Source organism: Helianthus annuus, chromosome 7 (assembly GCF_002127325.2).
Source record: "Helianthus annuus cultivar XRQ/B chromosome 7, HanXRQr2.0-SUNRISE, whole genome shotgun sequence".
NCBI lineage: Eukaryota > Viridiplantae > Streptophyta > Magnoliopsida > Asterales > Asteraceae > Helianthus > Helianthus annuus.
The window spans coordinates 103,332,220-103,344,553 of NC_035439.2; the positions used below are offsets into that span (position 1 = coordinate 103,332,220).

Sequence of the window (12,334 nt, forward strand, 5' to 3'; positions counted from 1 at the left end):
GTTGCTATGTGGGCCTTCATGCTAGGCCACCAATACGTGGTTTTAATATCGTGGTACATCTTGTCCGAACCAGGGTGTACCGAGTAGCGAGATTTGTGCGCTTCATCCATCACAAGTTCTCGTAAATCGCCATAGAGTGGGACCCAAATGCGTCCTGTTACATAATAAGCACCGTCTTCCTTCTGTTCTAAGCGTTGCCTTGACCCGCGTAGAGCTTCTGCTCTAACGTTTTCTGGTTTCAGTGCTTCTATCTGAGCAGCTCGTATTTGCGAAGGTAGATTAGAATGGATCGTGAGTTGTAAAGCTCTTACACGCTTAGGCGTAGTGTCCTTTCGACTCAGGGCGTCCGCCACTACATTGGCCTTGCCCGGGTGATACCTGATAGAGCACTCGTAATCATTCAGCAGCTCGACCCATCGTCGCTGCCGCATATTCAGTTCCTTCTGTTTGAATATGTGTTCTAAACTTCTGTGGTCGGTGTAGATGGCGCACTTGGTTCCGTAAAGGTAATGCCGCCATAACTTAAGTGCGAAAACAACCGCTCCCAGCTCTAAATCATGTGTCGTGTAGTTCTTCTCGTGAACTTTAAGTTGTCGTGAGGCGTAAGCTATGACTTTATCTCGTTGCATCAATACACAACCAAGACCTTGAATTGATGCATCACAGTAAACCACAAAATCGTCTGTGCCTTCTGGCAGTGAAAGGATAGGTGCACTGCAAAGTCTATCCTTTAGATGCTGAAAAGCTAACTCTTGTGCATTTCCCCAATGATAAACAACGCCTTTCTGCGTTAGTAAGGTGAGAGGCTGCGCGATCTTAGAAAAATCCTTAATGAATCTCCTGTAATATCCTGCCAATCCCAAAAATTGGCGAATTTCCTTTGGTGTGCGAGGCGCAGGCCAGTTCTTAATAGAGTCCACTTTGGATGGATCAACGTGGATCCCATCCTTGTTCACCACATGCCCTAGGAAATGGACTTCACGAAGCCAGAAGTCGCATTTCGAGAATTTTGCGTAAAGCTGTTCCTTCCGAAGGAGTTCCAGAATAAGTCGTAGATGTTGTTCGTGCTCTTCTTTGCTCTTAGAATAGATCAGGATGTCGTCGATAAAGACTATAACAAACTTATCCAGGTACGGTTTGCACACTCGATTCATCAAATCCATAAAAACTGCCGGTGCGTTCGTCAGCCCAAACGGCATGACCAGAAACTCATAGTGCCCATATCGAGTCCTAAAGGCCGTCTTAGAGACATCCTCTTCCCGAACTCTCAGCTGGTGATATCCCGATCTCAGATCGATCTTCGAATAGTAGCTCGACCCCTGCAACTGGTCGAACAAGTCGTCAATACGCGGTAGAGGATAACGATTCTTCACAGTCACCTTGTTGAGTTCGCGATAGTCGATACACATTCTGAAGGTACCATCCTTCTTCTTCACAAATAACACTGGAGCTCCCCAAGGCGATGAGCTAGGACGAATAAAACCCTTATCCAAGAGTTCTTGTAGTTGCGTGGAGAGTTCTTCCAACTCTGATGGCGCTAAACGATAAGGTGCACGGGCTACAGGCGCGGCTCCAGGAGCTAGATCAATCTGAAACTCGACTTGGCGATGGGGCGGAAGACCAGGTAATTCCTCAGGGAATACCTCAGGATAGTCGCGTACAACGGGAAAATCTTCTAACTTCTTCTCCTTCTCTGTGGTATCAGTAACTAGAGCCAAAATCGCAGTGTGGCCCTTTCGTAAGCATTTCTGGGCCTTAAGAAGAGAGATGATGTTCTCAACAGCACTTCTCTTGTCGCCACGAATCATGAGAGGTTCACTACCTAAACCAGGAACACGAACGATCTTTTCGTTGCAAAGAATCTCTGCTCGGTGTTGGGATAACCAATCCATCCCAATGACAACGTCGAAACTACCCAAGACAATAGGAATAAGATCGATGGCGAAGGTCTGGTTAGCGAGAATAAGCTGGCAACCCTTGACTACGTGCGAGGCTTCCAAACTCTTACCATTAGCTAGCTCTACGGTGTGCTTGTCGCTCAGGGGTGTAGGAATACGCTTAAGCATCTTACTAACTTCTAGTGACACATAGCTAGTATCGGCACCCGAATCAAATAAGACTGTAACATAAAAGTCGTCGAGAAGGAACTTACCCGTCACCACGTTGGGATCATTCCTTGCTTCACCTTGACCAATCACGAACACTCGTCCCCTAGCACCATTGTTGTTCCCATTGTTACCATTCCCCGGATTGTTGTTGTTGTTCTGGTTCAGTTGGGGACAATCCTTCTTGAAGTGGCCTTCAGCTCCACACTGAAAGCACCCTTTGTTGTTACCCTGCTGCTGTCGCTGGTTCTGCTGAGGTTGCTGACGATTCTGGTTGACGGGATATGCGCTCCTGCAATCCTTCGCAACATGACCAGGCTTGTTGCACCGATGACAGTTGCCCCTGGTGCATGGCCCACTGTGGTGTAGGCTACAACGATTGCACTTGGGGTGATTCCCCTTGTATCCACCATGACTTTGACCACCAGACGACTGCTGACTGGGGCTCTTGTGATCGTCCGTCTTTCTCTGCTGAGACTGAGTTTGCACTGAAGTTGAACCCCTGCTTGAAGTTCCATCCCATTTCCGTTTATCTCCACTAGAAGTACCAGAAGTAGTTGCAGCACCTATACGCTTCGGTAACTTGTTCTGCTCCACCGCTTGGTCAGTGAGACGGTGAGCCAACTGTACAACCTGCTGGATAGTAGTCAACCTCGCTGAAGTCACATGACTTTGGATCTCTGGCACCAAACCCTTGAGATAGAGTTCAATTCGCTTGTAGGGAGGATCCACCATAGTAGGACACAACAAGGCAAGCTCATGCGATCTCTTAGTGTATGCCTCAATTTCTGACCCCGACATCTTAAGATTGTAGAACTCATCTTCCAGTTTGTGAATGTCGTCAGGACTGCAGTATTCCTCCCTGATCATTTCCTTGAAAGTTTCCCATGGGGTGGCGTTGGCAGCAACCAACCCTAACATCTGCACCTGAGCATTCCACCACGTGAGAGCCAAACCCTCGAGAGTACCAGTAGCATACTTCACTCTGCGCGCTTCAGGGCATTCGCACATTTCGAACACAGACTCCAGTTTCTCAAACCAGTGTAGGAGACCTACTGCTCCTTCAGTGCCGCTAAAAGTTGTGGGTCGACAGTCCATAAAGGTCTTAAAAGTGCACACCGGTGCCTGACCTAAGGTAGGTGAAAGAAAAGACAGAGTTTAACACAAAGGTTGGTTCACGAGAGTAGGATCCAAACGATCCTAGAACAATTTCGGACTGCAGGATATACCTCCTGCGTGTGCAGCTGCGAGCGCTGCGGCAACTCGTTCGTTGATCAAAGCCGTCAACTGGGCTTGTGTCATGTTAACGCGTCCAGACATGGTTCTTCATAACAAGAGTAACACGTGTGAGAGAGGTTCGCGAAAGCACGATAGTAGGACAGAGTAAGCACGCACGTGTTCAAACAACAGTAGCTATACTAATCAAGCATACCATGAGCAATGTACTACGCAACTAACAAGTAGGCAATATACATACATTATATTACCTAGAACGTCGAGCCTTGCATGAGGAGCGAAGTGTCGTTGTGGACCGTCGAGCGCTATACCGGTTATAGTCTGGTTTTAACAAAAACGTTTCTCCTTTATTAAAACCAAGTTCACTATAACCAATGGCTCTGATACCAATCTGTCACACCCCCAAAATCCCACCTGCGGAGTACTACCGCTTGGAGGCGTGACTGACCAGGATCCAGCCACCAATCATACTGAACAAGCATATAAATAATTATAAAAGTTTAACCATCATGATTGGTGTTTCAAAACAACAAGTTTAAGTTGCAAGCGGAAGCATAAGTTTAAAGTTATAACATAAGTTCCAAAAGTTTCAAGTTTAACATAGTCTTGTAGCAATCCCTGTCCCACAACGATCCTCCTCCATGCAAGCTCCAGTTGAGTACCTATGGTCCTGCAAAGCATATAGTAACGAGTCAACAACTAGTTGAGTGAGTTCACGGGTGGGCGTTCGTTTTAGTTGTTTCGAAAACAGTTTACTTTATCAGGCATCCTGCCGTGGGGGTTACCCCATAGTTTAAAAAGACGTGACCAGTTCATTCCCAGTTACTCCGGCACTCCGGCCGTGGGGGCTACCCCATGTAGTTATCAGGCATTTCGGCCGTGGGGGCTACCCCATGTACATCATCTGGCTCTCCAGCCGTGGGGGCTACCCCATGTGTATACTAGACTCGTTACCGTATCGATTGCTGACTGTAGTCATGTTTATGTGCCCTGAAAACATCAATGTCTATCATCATTGACGTGCCCCAGATCCATTAGTTCACGCCCGTCCTCTGCGGCACGGTGTGAGGCTTGTCAGACCTAAATAGCGCTATCTAACTAATGACCCGCTCGCCATTGGCCCGGCGATTAGTCGATACAAAAAGGAGGGACTTCGTGATAGAGTTTTAGTCTAGTACGTTTATCCGTCCATCCGGACGAGGAATCACATTCCTGAACCACTGACGTCCTACCCAAAGGTAGACGAGGAACCCACGTTCCTGAATCCCGTTCCCAACCCAGGGAATCCCATGCTTTGTAAAGGGTGTGAACTCACCTTGGTTTGCTCGGCAGTCAAACACAGAAAGTCAATCAAGTCGCAAGTAGTCAATAACGTCCTATCACGGTTATCACGTATAATCAGAGTCGAACCAAGTAGTGCACAAATGTTCAGTACGTTTGGCAATCACGTATAATCAGTAACAGTTAACAGTCAATAGAAGCACATACGGTTCACAAGTTCAGCCCAACTACTTAGGCCCAAACACGTAAAAGCAGTTAACACAGAAGCCCATCAGTCTGGCCCATTAACTAAGGCCCAAAAGTGTGGTCTCGAGTCGCAACCGGACTCGCAAGCATGGTCTCGAGTCATGCTGTGTGTTGATCATGGATGGTTGCGAGTCGCAACTGGTGTCGCAACCATGGTTTCGATTCATCATGCTGAGGTCTCGAGTCGCAACGGGACTCGTAACCTGTGGTTTCGGCTTGTCCTGTTATGGTTGCGAGTCGCAACCGCGTGGTCTCGAGTCATCACGCTGTGGTTGCGAGTCGCAACTGCGTGATTGCGAGTCGGTAGCAGTCGCTTTCAAGTTCACGTGTTGATGCAGATGTAGTCAGATTAGTGGTACAATATAATCAGGCCCAATTCCGGAAATAACCAATAGAATCCCACTAACATATTTCCTAATCAGGCTATTAGTCAAAGATGGATCAAAATCACAAGGGTTTTCAATCTTCAACTATCATTCAAAGTGTTCTTCCTATGTTCAAACACATATTCATCAAGTATTCAACCTTTATTCAAACAAAACTATGAACAAGCATCAAAACACTAAACATAACACACAACTCGGTTTTTATATATGTCCGATTTCATGAGAAATGCAAATCCGATTTCATGTATCATCAAGATCTAGTAGTTTAACTCTATTTAACACAAGATGTCATGAGTTCTTTAGCAACACATTCCAACACTATAACTTGTTAACATACATAAAACTTCATCTCATTCATGCATCCATTTAAACACAAACCTAACATAAACTAACAATAATCATCAAGAAATACTAACAATAAACATCATCTCATGCATTTTATCATTTAACATGATTAACATAAATCCATAAACATTAAAAGCACTAACCGGTTAATGAAGTGTGTGTGTGTGTCGATCCGAAGTTCCAAGCCCGAGAGTTCTTGTGCTAACCGATTAGATCCGAGAGTCTTGGAGGTGGGTTTGTGTGCTTAAGGCTTAGAGAGAAAAGTAGGAGAGTGTGTGGGTGTAATGTTCAACAAAGTGGTAACAAGTAACTAGGGGTGGTGTATTTATAGCCAAGTTCCAAGTGTTGCACCCTTATGGGTTTCGAGTGGGGGTTCACGGCCCAATGGCCCAACCGGCCACAAGGTTCTCGGCCCAAAGGCCTATTCGGTCACTATTCACTCGAGACCTCTTGGTCTCGAGTCGGGTCCGTTGTTTCGTGTCGGGTTCTCGGTTCACATATAACACGTACACATATATATACAATACACACGTAACAAAGCACTTATCACATAAAAAGGTTCACGTTATCATTTTAACTAGTCACATAACGTACAAGCAAGTTACAACGAAAGGTTCTAGATTTCGAGTTGTCACAATATGAACTGCGGTGGCACCTTTAAAGTGATGAACCACTTATCTGCTCCTCTGTCTTGGTTGTTCTGTCATTTGTTTTCAGTGATTGCTGTTGTTTGTTGTTCTTTGATTGTTGTGTGTTCTGTTTAGAATAAATAGTCATGGTTGGTCCTGTTGTTTCTACTGGTGGTGGTCCTTCTGATCCGCCACCGGAGACCTTAGTTAGTAAATTGGATGCTAGTGATCCTCTTTATTTGCATCCATCCGATTCTAGCAATCTCACTATAGTTTCAGTTAAACTAAAAGGAACAGAAAATTATACTCTTTGGTCTAATGCTATGATGTTAGCGTTGCAAGTAAAAAATAAGTTAGGGTTTATAGACAGAACTTGTTTAAAGTCTACTTCAAATGACATACTTGCTAGACAATGGGACAGATGTAACTCAGTAGTGTTAACATGGATCTTGAATTCTATTAGTGATGAGTTATATATAGGTCAAGTGTTTTCTAAATTCGCGTCTGATGTATGGCCTGAATTAAAGGAGACTTATGATAAAGTAGATGGTTCAGTTGTGTTCAATCTATATCAAAAGATTAATTCATTTACTCAAAATGGTGCATCTGTCTCTGGGTATTATCACAAGTTAAATGTGATGTGGAAGCAATTAGATCAGATTCTACGGTTGCCTACTTGCACTTGTAATGCTGCAAAGGATTTCAATTCGTTTAGTCAAATGATCAAATTGATGCAGTTTTTAATGGGTTTGGATAGTGAATATCAGAGTGTTAGAACTAATCTTTTAACCAAAGAAACATTACCTACTGTAAAAGAAGCATTCGCTATAGTTTCTAGAGAGGAGTCTCATAGAAACTATAGCAGTGCAGGTGTTAAAAAGAATCAAACTGTAGGGTTTATGTCTAAGTCAAATCAGTTTGATTCAAGTAAAAGGGTTAACAAAAGTTCTAATCAAGGTCTAAAGTGTTCAAATTGTAATAAAATTGGACATACTGTTGATAAGTGTTTCGAAATCATTGGATATCCTTCTTGGATGAAACCAGGAGGCAGTCAAGGCAAGAAGGCGAGTGTGAATCATAGTTGTAGTGCTGATGATACTAGTGTTCCTATAACTTCATTAACTGCTGATCAACTAAATAAATTTTTGAGTTTAATATGTGATAGAACAAGTGATACTCCTCAAAGTAATGTTGCAGGTAGTGTGTTTTGTTCTAATGTGTTCATGAAACCTGTGTATTGTTTTGCTAATAATATAAGCAATAAATAAAGTACAAGTTGGTTAATTGATTCAAGAGCAAACCAACACATGGTCAATAGTGAAAAAGATTTGTCTGATTTTGTTGATGTAACTGATTTGAATATACAAGTAAAGCACCCTAATGGCACTAGTGCCTTAGTAACTGAAATTGGGAATTTAAAGCTTGCTAATGGGGTTGTGTTGCATGATGTGTTTGTTGTTCCTGGATACTGTGTTCACTTGATATCTGTACATAAACTTGCAAAAGACAATAAGTTGTTTATTGGTTTTGATGAGCATAAATGTTACATACAGGACTTGTTATCCAAGAAAGTCCTGGTGACTGGTAGTCAAGTAGATGGGTTTATATGTCTGTGGCAATTCTTGTGACAAGTAAGGTGTGTTGTAATCATGTAGATTTGTATAATCTGTGGCATGCTAGACTAGGACACCCCTCTGATAATGTGATAAAACATGTTAATCATGATTTTAAAATGAAAACAAATGTTGATCATAGACCTTGTGATGTGTGTCACAGGGCTAAACAACATAGAGAACCTTTTCCGTTAAGTGATCATAAGAGTTCATGTTTGGGGGAATTAGTTCATTTGGATGTATGGGGTCCTTATAAGGTCCCTAGTAGGGAAGGGTTAAAATATTTTTTTAACAATTGTTGATGATTATTCTATAGCTATTTGGGTTTGCTTAATGAAACATAAAAATGAAGTTTTGGAAAATATTAAAGATTTTGTTAACATTGTTGAAACTCAATTTACAAAAAGAGTAAAATGTTTCAGAAGTGATAACGGGTTAGAATTTGTTAACAATCAAATGTTATCTTTCTGCAAATCCAAAGGAATAATTCATCAAACTTCTTGTGCCTATACTCCTCAACAAAATGGTATTGTTGAAAGGAAGCATAGGCATTTGTTAAATGTTGCTAGGGCTTTGCTTTTTCAAAGTAATGTGCCTGTTAGTTTTTGGGCAGACTGTGTGCTAACGGCTTCGTATTTGATAAATAGGACTCCATCTTCCGTGCTTAGTGGGAAAACTCCGTATGAGTTAGTTTTTGGTTTTAAACCCTTTCTTGACCACCTGGAAGTTTTTGGTTGTCTTGTCACACCCCGAAAATATCAGAGCTGGGGTGACTGGACTGGTATCTTCATTGCACAGCGGAAGCAAATAAGCTAAGACTTCTAGAAATTGAACGCCCACTAAGTACTCGTATCTCCAATGGTCCTCCTATTCCAACCGTGCTATTATTTTTGATATGCAACCTGAGAAAGAAACATGCGAAAAATCAACATAAAGTTGAACGAGTTCATAGTTTGTTTTGGAAGAGATTTAAAACAAATCTTTTTGATAACCGGTTTTAAAGTTGTCGTGTAAATACTGAAAAATCATTTTTCTTGGCCTGGTATATAAATACTGTGAGCTCCAAATAACTTGTAAACCTTTGAGAAACTCCTTTGAAAACAGGTATGAAAAGCATTTATGAACAAATCAAATTAAAGTTTTGCAAGGACATTAAAGCATGTGAGGACATAGGGAGCACTCGAAATGAGTAGGCTTATACCCTTGTCGATTTCCCTCGACTATGTCGAATTCTCCTTCGACTATGTCAATTCACCTTGACTATGTCAATTCACCTCGACTATTGTCGATTCACCTCGACTATTGTCGATTCACCTCGACTGGACACCGAAGCACTCAAGTAGTCACAGGTACCATGAGTGGGGTTCGGCCGTACCCGTTAGATCTAACCTTCGTCCCTAATTAAGAGTTAATGGCATTTCAAATTTAGTCTATGCTCACATGAACTAGTAGTTCATTTCATAGTCATTTCACACCGTTTAAACATCCGTAACATGTACTCCACCCCCGAGAGTTATAAAACTGAAAACAGTTAAAGAAAAGGGGGACATGAACTCACTGGGTTGTCTCGTTTTACGTACGCAAACCAACCCAGCCCCATATTAAAACTAGGACGATCCCGTCCTTACTCATGAAAATCATGCACGTTTCGAGAATACGTATTTGTTTTGTAAAACCGGTATATTTAGTATAAATCATTCGTAAGCCGTTTGAGTTCCTTGAAATCCATTCGTAACATGGTTTAGAAATAAGTTTTTGTTTATCGAGAAATTGTTTACTTTTGCAAAACTTGCATGTCTTTCCACCCCCGAAAACATTTATAAAAATGTAAAACCGTAAAAAGTGAGGGTTATGAACTCACCTGGATTGCCTTGTGCAAGGCTAGCTAATTACGACTTCGTGATGTCGTTTCCAAGACGAGACTCGCTAGCATGCACTATACAATATTCCGAACACGGAATATCTTATAAGTTTCTAAATAAACGCAGTAACTAAACTACGTGTCACCGAGCTCTACTGAATCGTTAACTGAACAATTCGACGTAAGTTGTTAACTTAACGAAAATAGTTAAGTTATACTCGTTTAATTTCGCTTAATGTCGGTAATAATTAATAAGTACTGGAAAGATTTAGTTCTCGAGATATTTGAAATATATAAATATTTATATAAAAAAATAAATATATATATCGATACGATTGTGTTAGTTGTCTCGAGAAGTCGTACGTTGATATATATATAATATATAATGTGTCGTTTAGGCGTTTGAAATAAATATGAAAGTTGTATTTATTCTATAAAAGAATCATCGAGTTGTTGAATGTTTGAAATAAGTAGATAAATTATATCTATATTTTATAAAAGAATACGTGTTGTCCGATATTTGAAATAAATATATAAGCTGTATTTATTTTTATAAAACGAATGCATGTCGTTTACTATTTCAAACATATACTATTATTTATTTTAGAAAAAGGTTCATCGTGTTGTTTGACATCCGAAATAAATATATGAGTTATATTTATTTTATAAAAGAAGTCGTATGGTTTGTTATTCGAAATAAATATACCAACTATATTTATTTTTATAACAGAATTGTCGAAATTTCAAAGTTTAGAATAAATATAAATACTATATTTATTGTTGTAAATACTTTCTGAATCGTCGTTTTCGTAAGTTGTAAAGTGTTGTCGCAAGTAATTATATATTTATATTCGTTTTATAAAAGATGATTTGAATCCCATTGTTTTGTTTTATAATAAAACGAGTTTTGGTTTCGGATTTTCTCGAAAAACAGGCAGAGTTTCCTCTGTTTTTGGGACAACCCCGACAACGCAAGTTGTCGTTATTTTATCAAGATTCAACAATTTACTCAACAGTATTTGCGTATAATCAATTTATATAAACAAAATAATTAGTAAATCTACGTAATTCTAACTAATAATTCGTCGTTTATTCGGTTCGAGCTCGTTTTCACGGTAATAATATAAAAACTAATTAACGTAAATAATGTTCATCCTAAATCGTTTACCGAATCTTCGTGTCGAAACGCCGAAAAAATAGTTGGCTGAGTTGACCGAGTCAACTCGCTGTGTTGACCAGGCTTGACCGAGTTGACTCGGTTCGACCGAGTCAACCGAACCGAACCATCTGACCAAGCCGTTTGACCCGAACCGGCTGACTTGAACCGACTGAGTTGACTCGGTTTGACCGAGTCAAACCGAATTGAGCCAAACATTAACCCGAACACCGAACCCGAGCCGCACCGAACTTGTACCGAAGCTGAATCCCAATCTGATGTCGTGAAAAATAAATAAAACAAACCCGATTTCAAAATAAACCCAAAAAAATCAAGTTCAAATCCAACAAAATGGTTCTAACCACGCAGACTGAAAACGACATACCGAAATCGCGTTCTGACCGTAGTCTGCCGCTCACCGGAGAAGAAAAACTGGTCGCCGCTGCCGCCGCCGCCTGCGGCGGCGCCGCTGCCGTTTTCCGACGCCATTCCGTCTACCGATCTCTCTCTCTCTTCGAGTTCCTCTCTTCTCCGTCTCTCTCCATTCTCGTCATCGCACCATCATTCATAAAACCGTCGGTCAAAGACAAAGACCACCGGGTCTATAAACCGACCGCCGGTTAAATGAACTGACCGCCGGTCGGTCGGTCTGGCCACCGATCAAACTTCGCAGAAAAGGGGGTCTTGCTCGTCGGAGAGAACCACCGGCGCTACCGGATTGTCATCATCGGCCACCGGAGGGCTCATCTTCACCGTGTGCCACCACCGGAGAGTGGTGGCCACTTGTTTTTCGTCAGAGCCGAGAGAGGCGAGAATGGGGGGTGTGGCTGGGTTGGGTCTTGTTTGTGAGGAGTTTGATGTTATGGACTAGTACCATTGCAAGGTATGGGACTTGTCCCACATCGGTTGTATGGGCAACTAATGTGGGGTTTATATACCAAATGGGCTCTCTCACCCACTAGACTAGTCTTTTGGGTTGTGTTCTCCTATTTGGTATGTAACATTGGTATCAGAGCCAGAACTCGGAGTGGTGGCCCACGGAGTGGTGGCCTGGAGAGAGCCAGCCGTGACCAACGTGGCCGTGACCAACGTGGCCGTGACCAACGTGGCCGTGACCAACGTGGCCGTGACCAACGAGGCTCGGAGTGGTGGCCCATGGAGTGGTGGCCTGGAAAGAGCCAGCCGTGACCAACATGGCCGTGACCAACGAGGACGTTGGCCCTTAAGGAGGGTCGATTGTTATGGACTAGTACCATTGCAAGGTATGGGACTTGTCCCACATCGGTTGTATGGGCAACTAATGTGGGGTTTATATACCAAATGGGCTCTCTCACCCACTAGATTAGTCTTTTGGGTTGTGTTCTCCTATTTGGTATGTAACATTTGATTTCTCTGAGTTTGTGTATGTATAGATCGAGAGGGGAGAGAACAGACTTATAGTCTGTATTTTGTTATTAGGGAATGAGAATTAAAAAG

General features: G+C 42.1%; 1 long non-coding RNA gene across 1 annotated transcript; it reads right to left on the bottom strand.

Annotated features, from left to right (window-relative positions):
* Positions 1-10,720: 10,720 nt before the first annotated feature.
* LOC110938430 lies at positions 10,721-11,711 on the bottom strand. The gene is made up of 2 exons (XR_002591388.1): positions 11,244-11,711; positions 10,721-11,133 (listed from the first exon to the last, which is right to left on the bottom strand). It is a non-coding gene; the product is annotated as an uncharacterized LOC110938430 (long non-coding RNA).
* Positions 11,712-12,334: the final 623 nt, after the last annotated feature.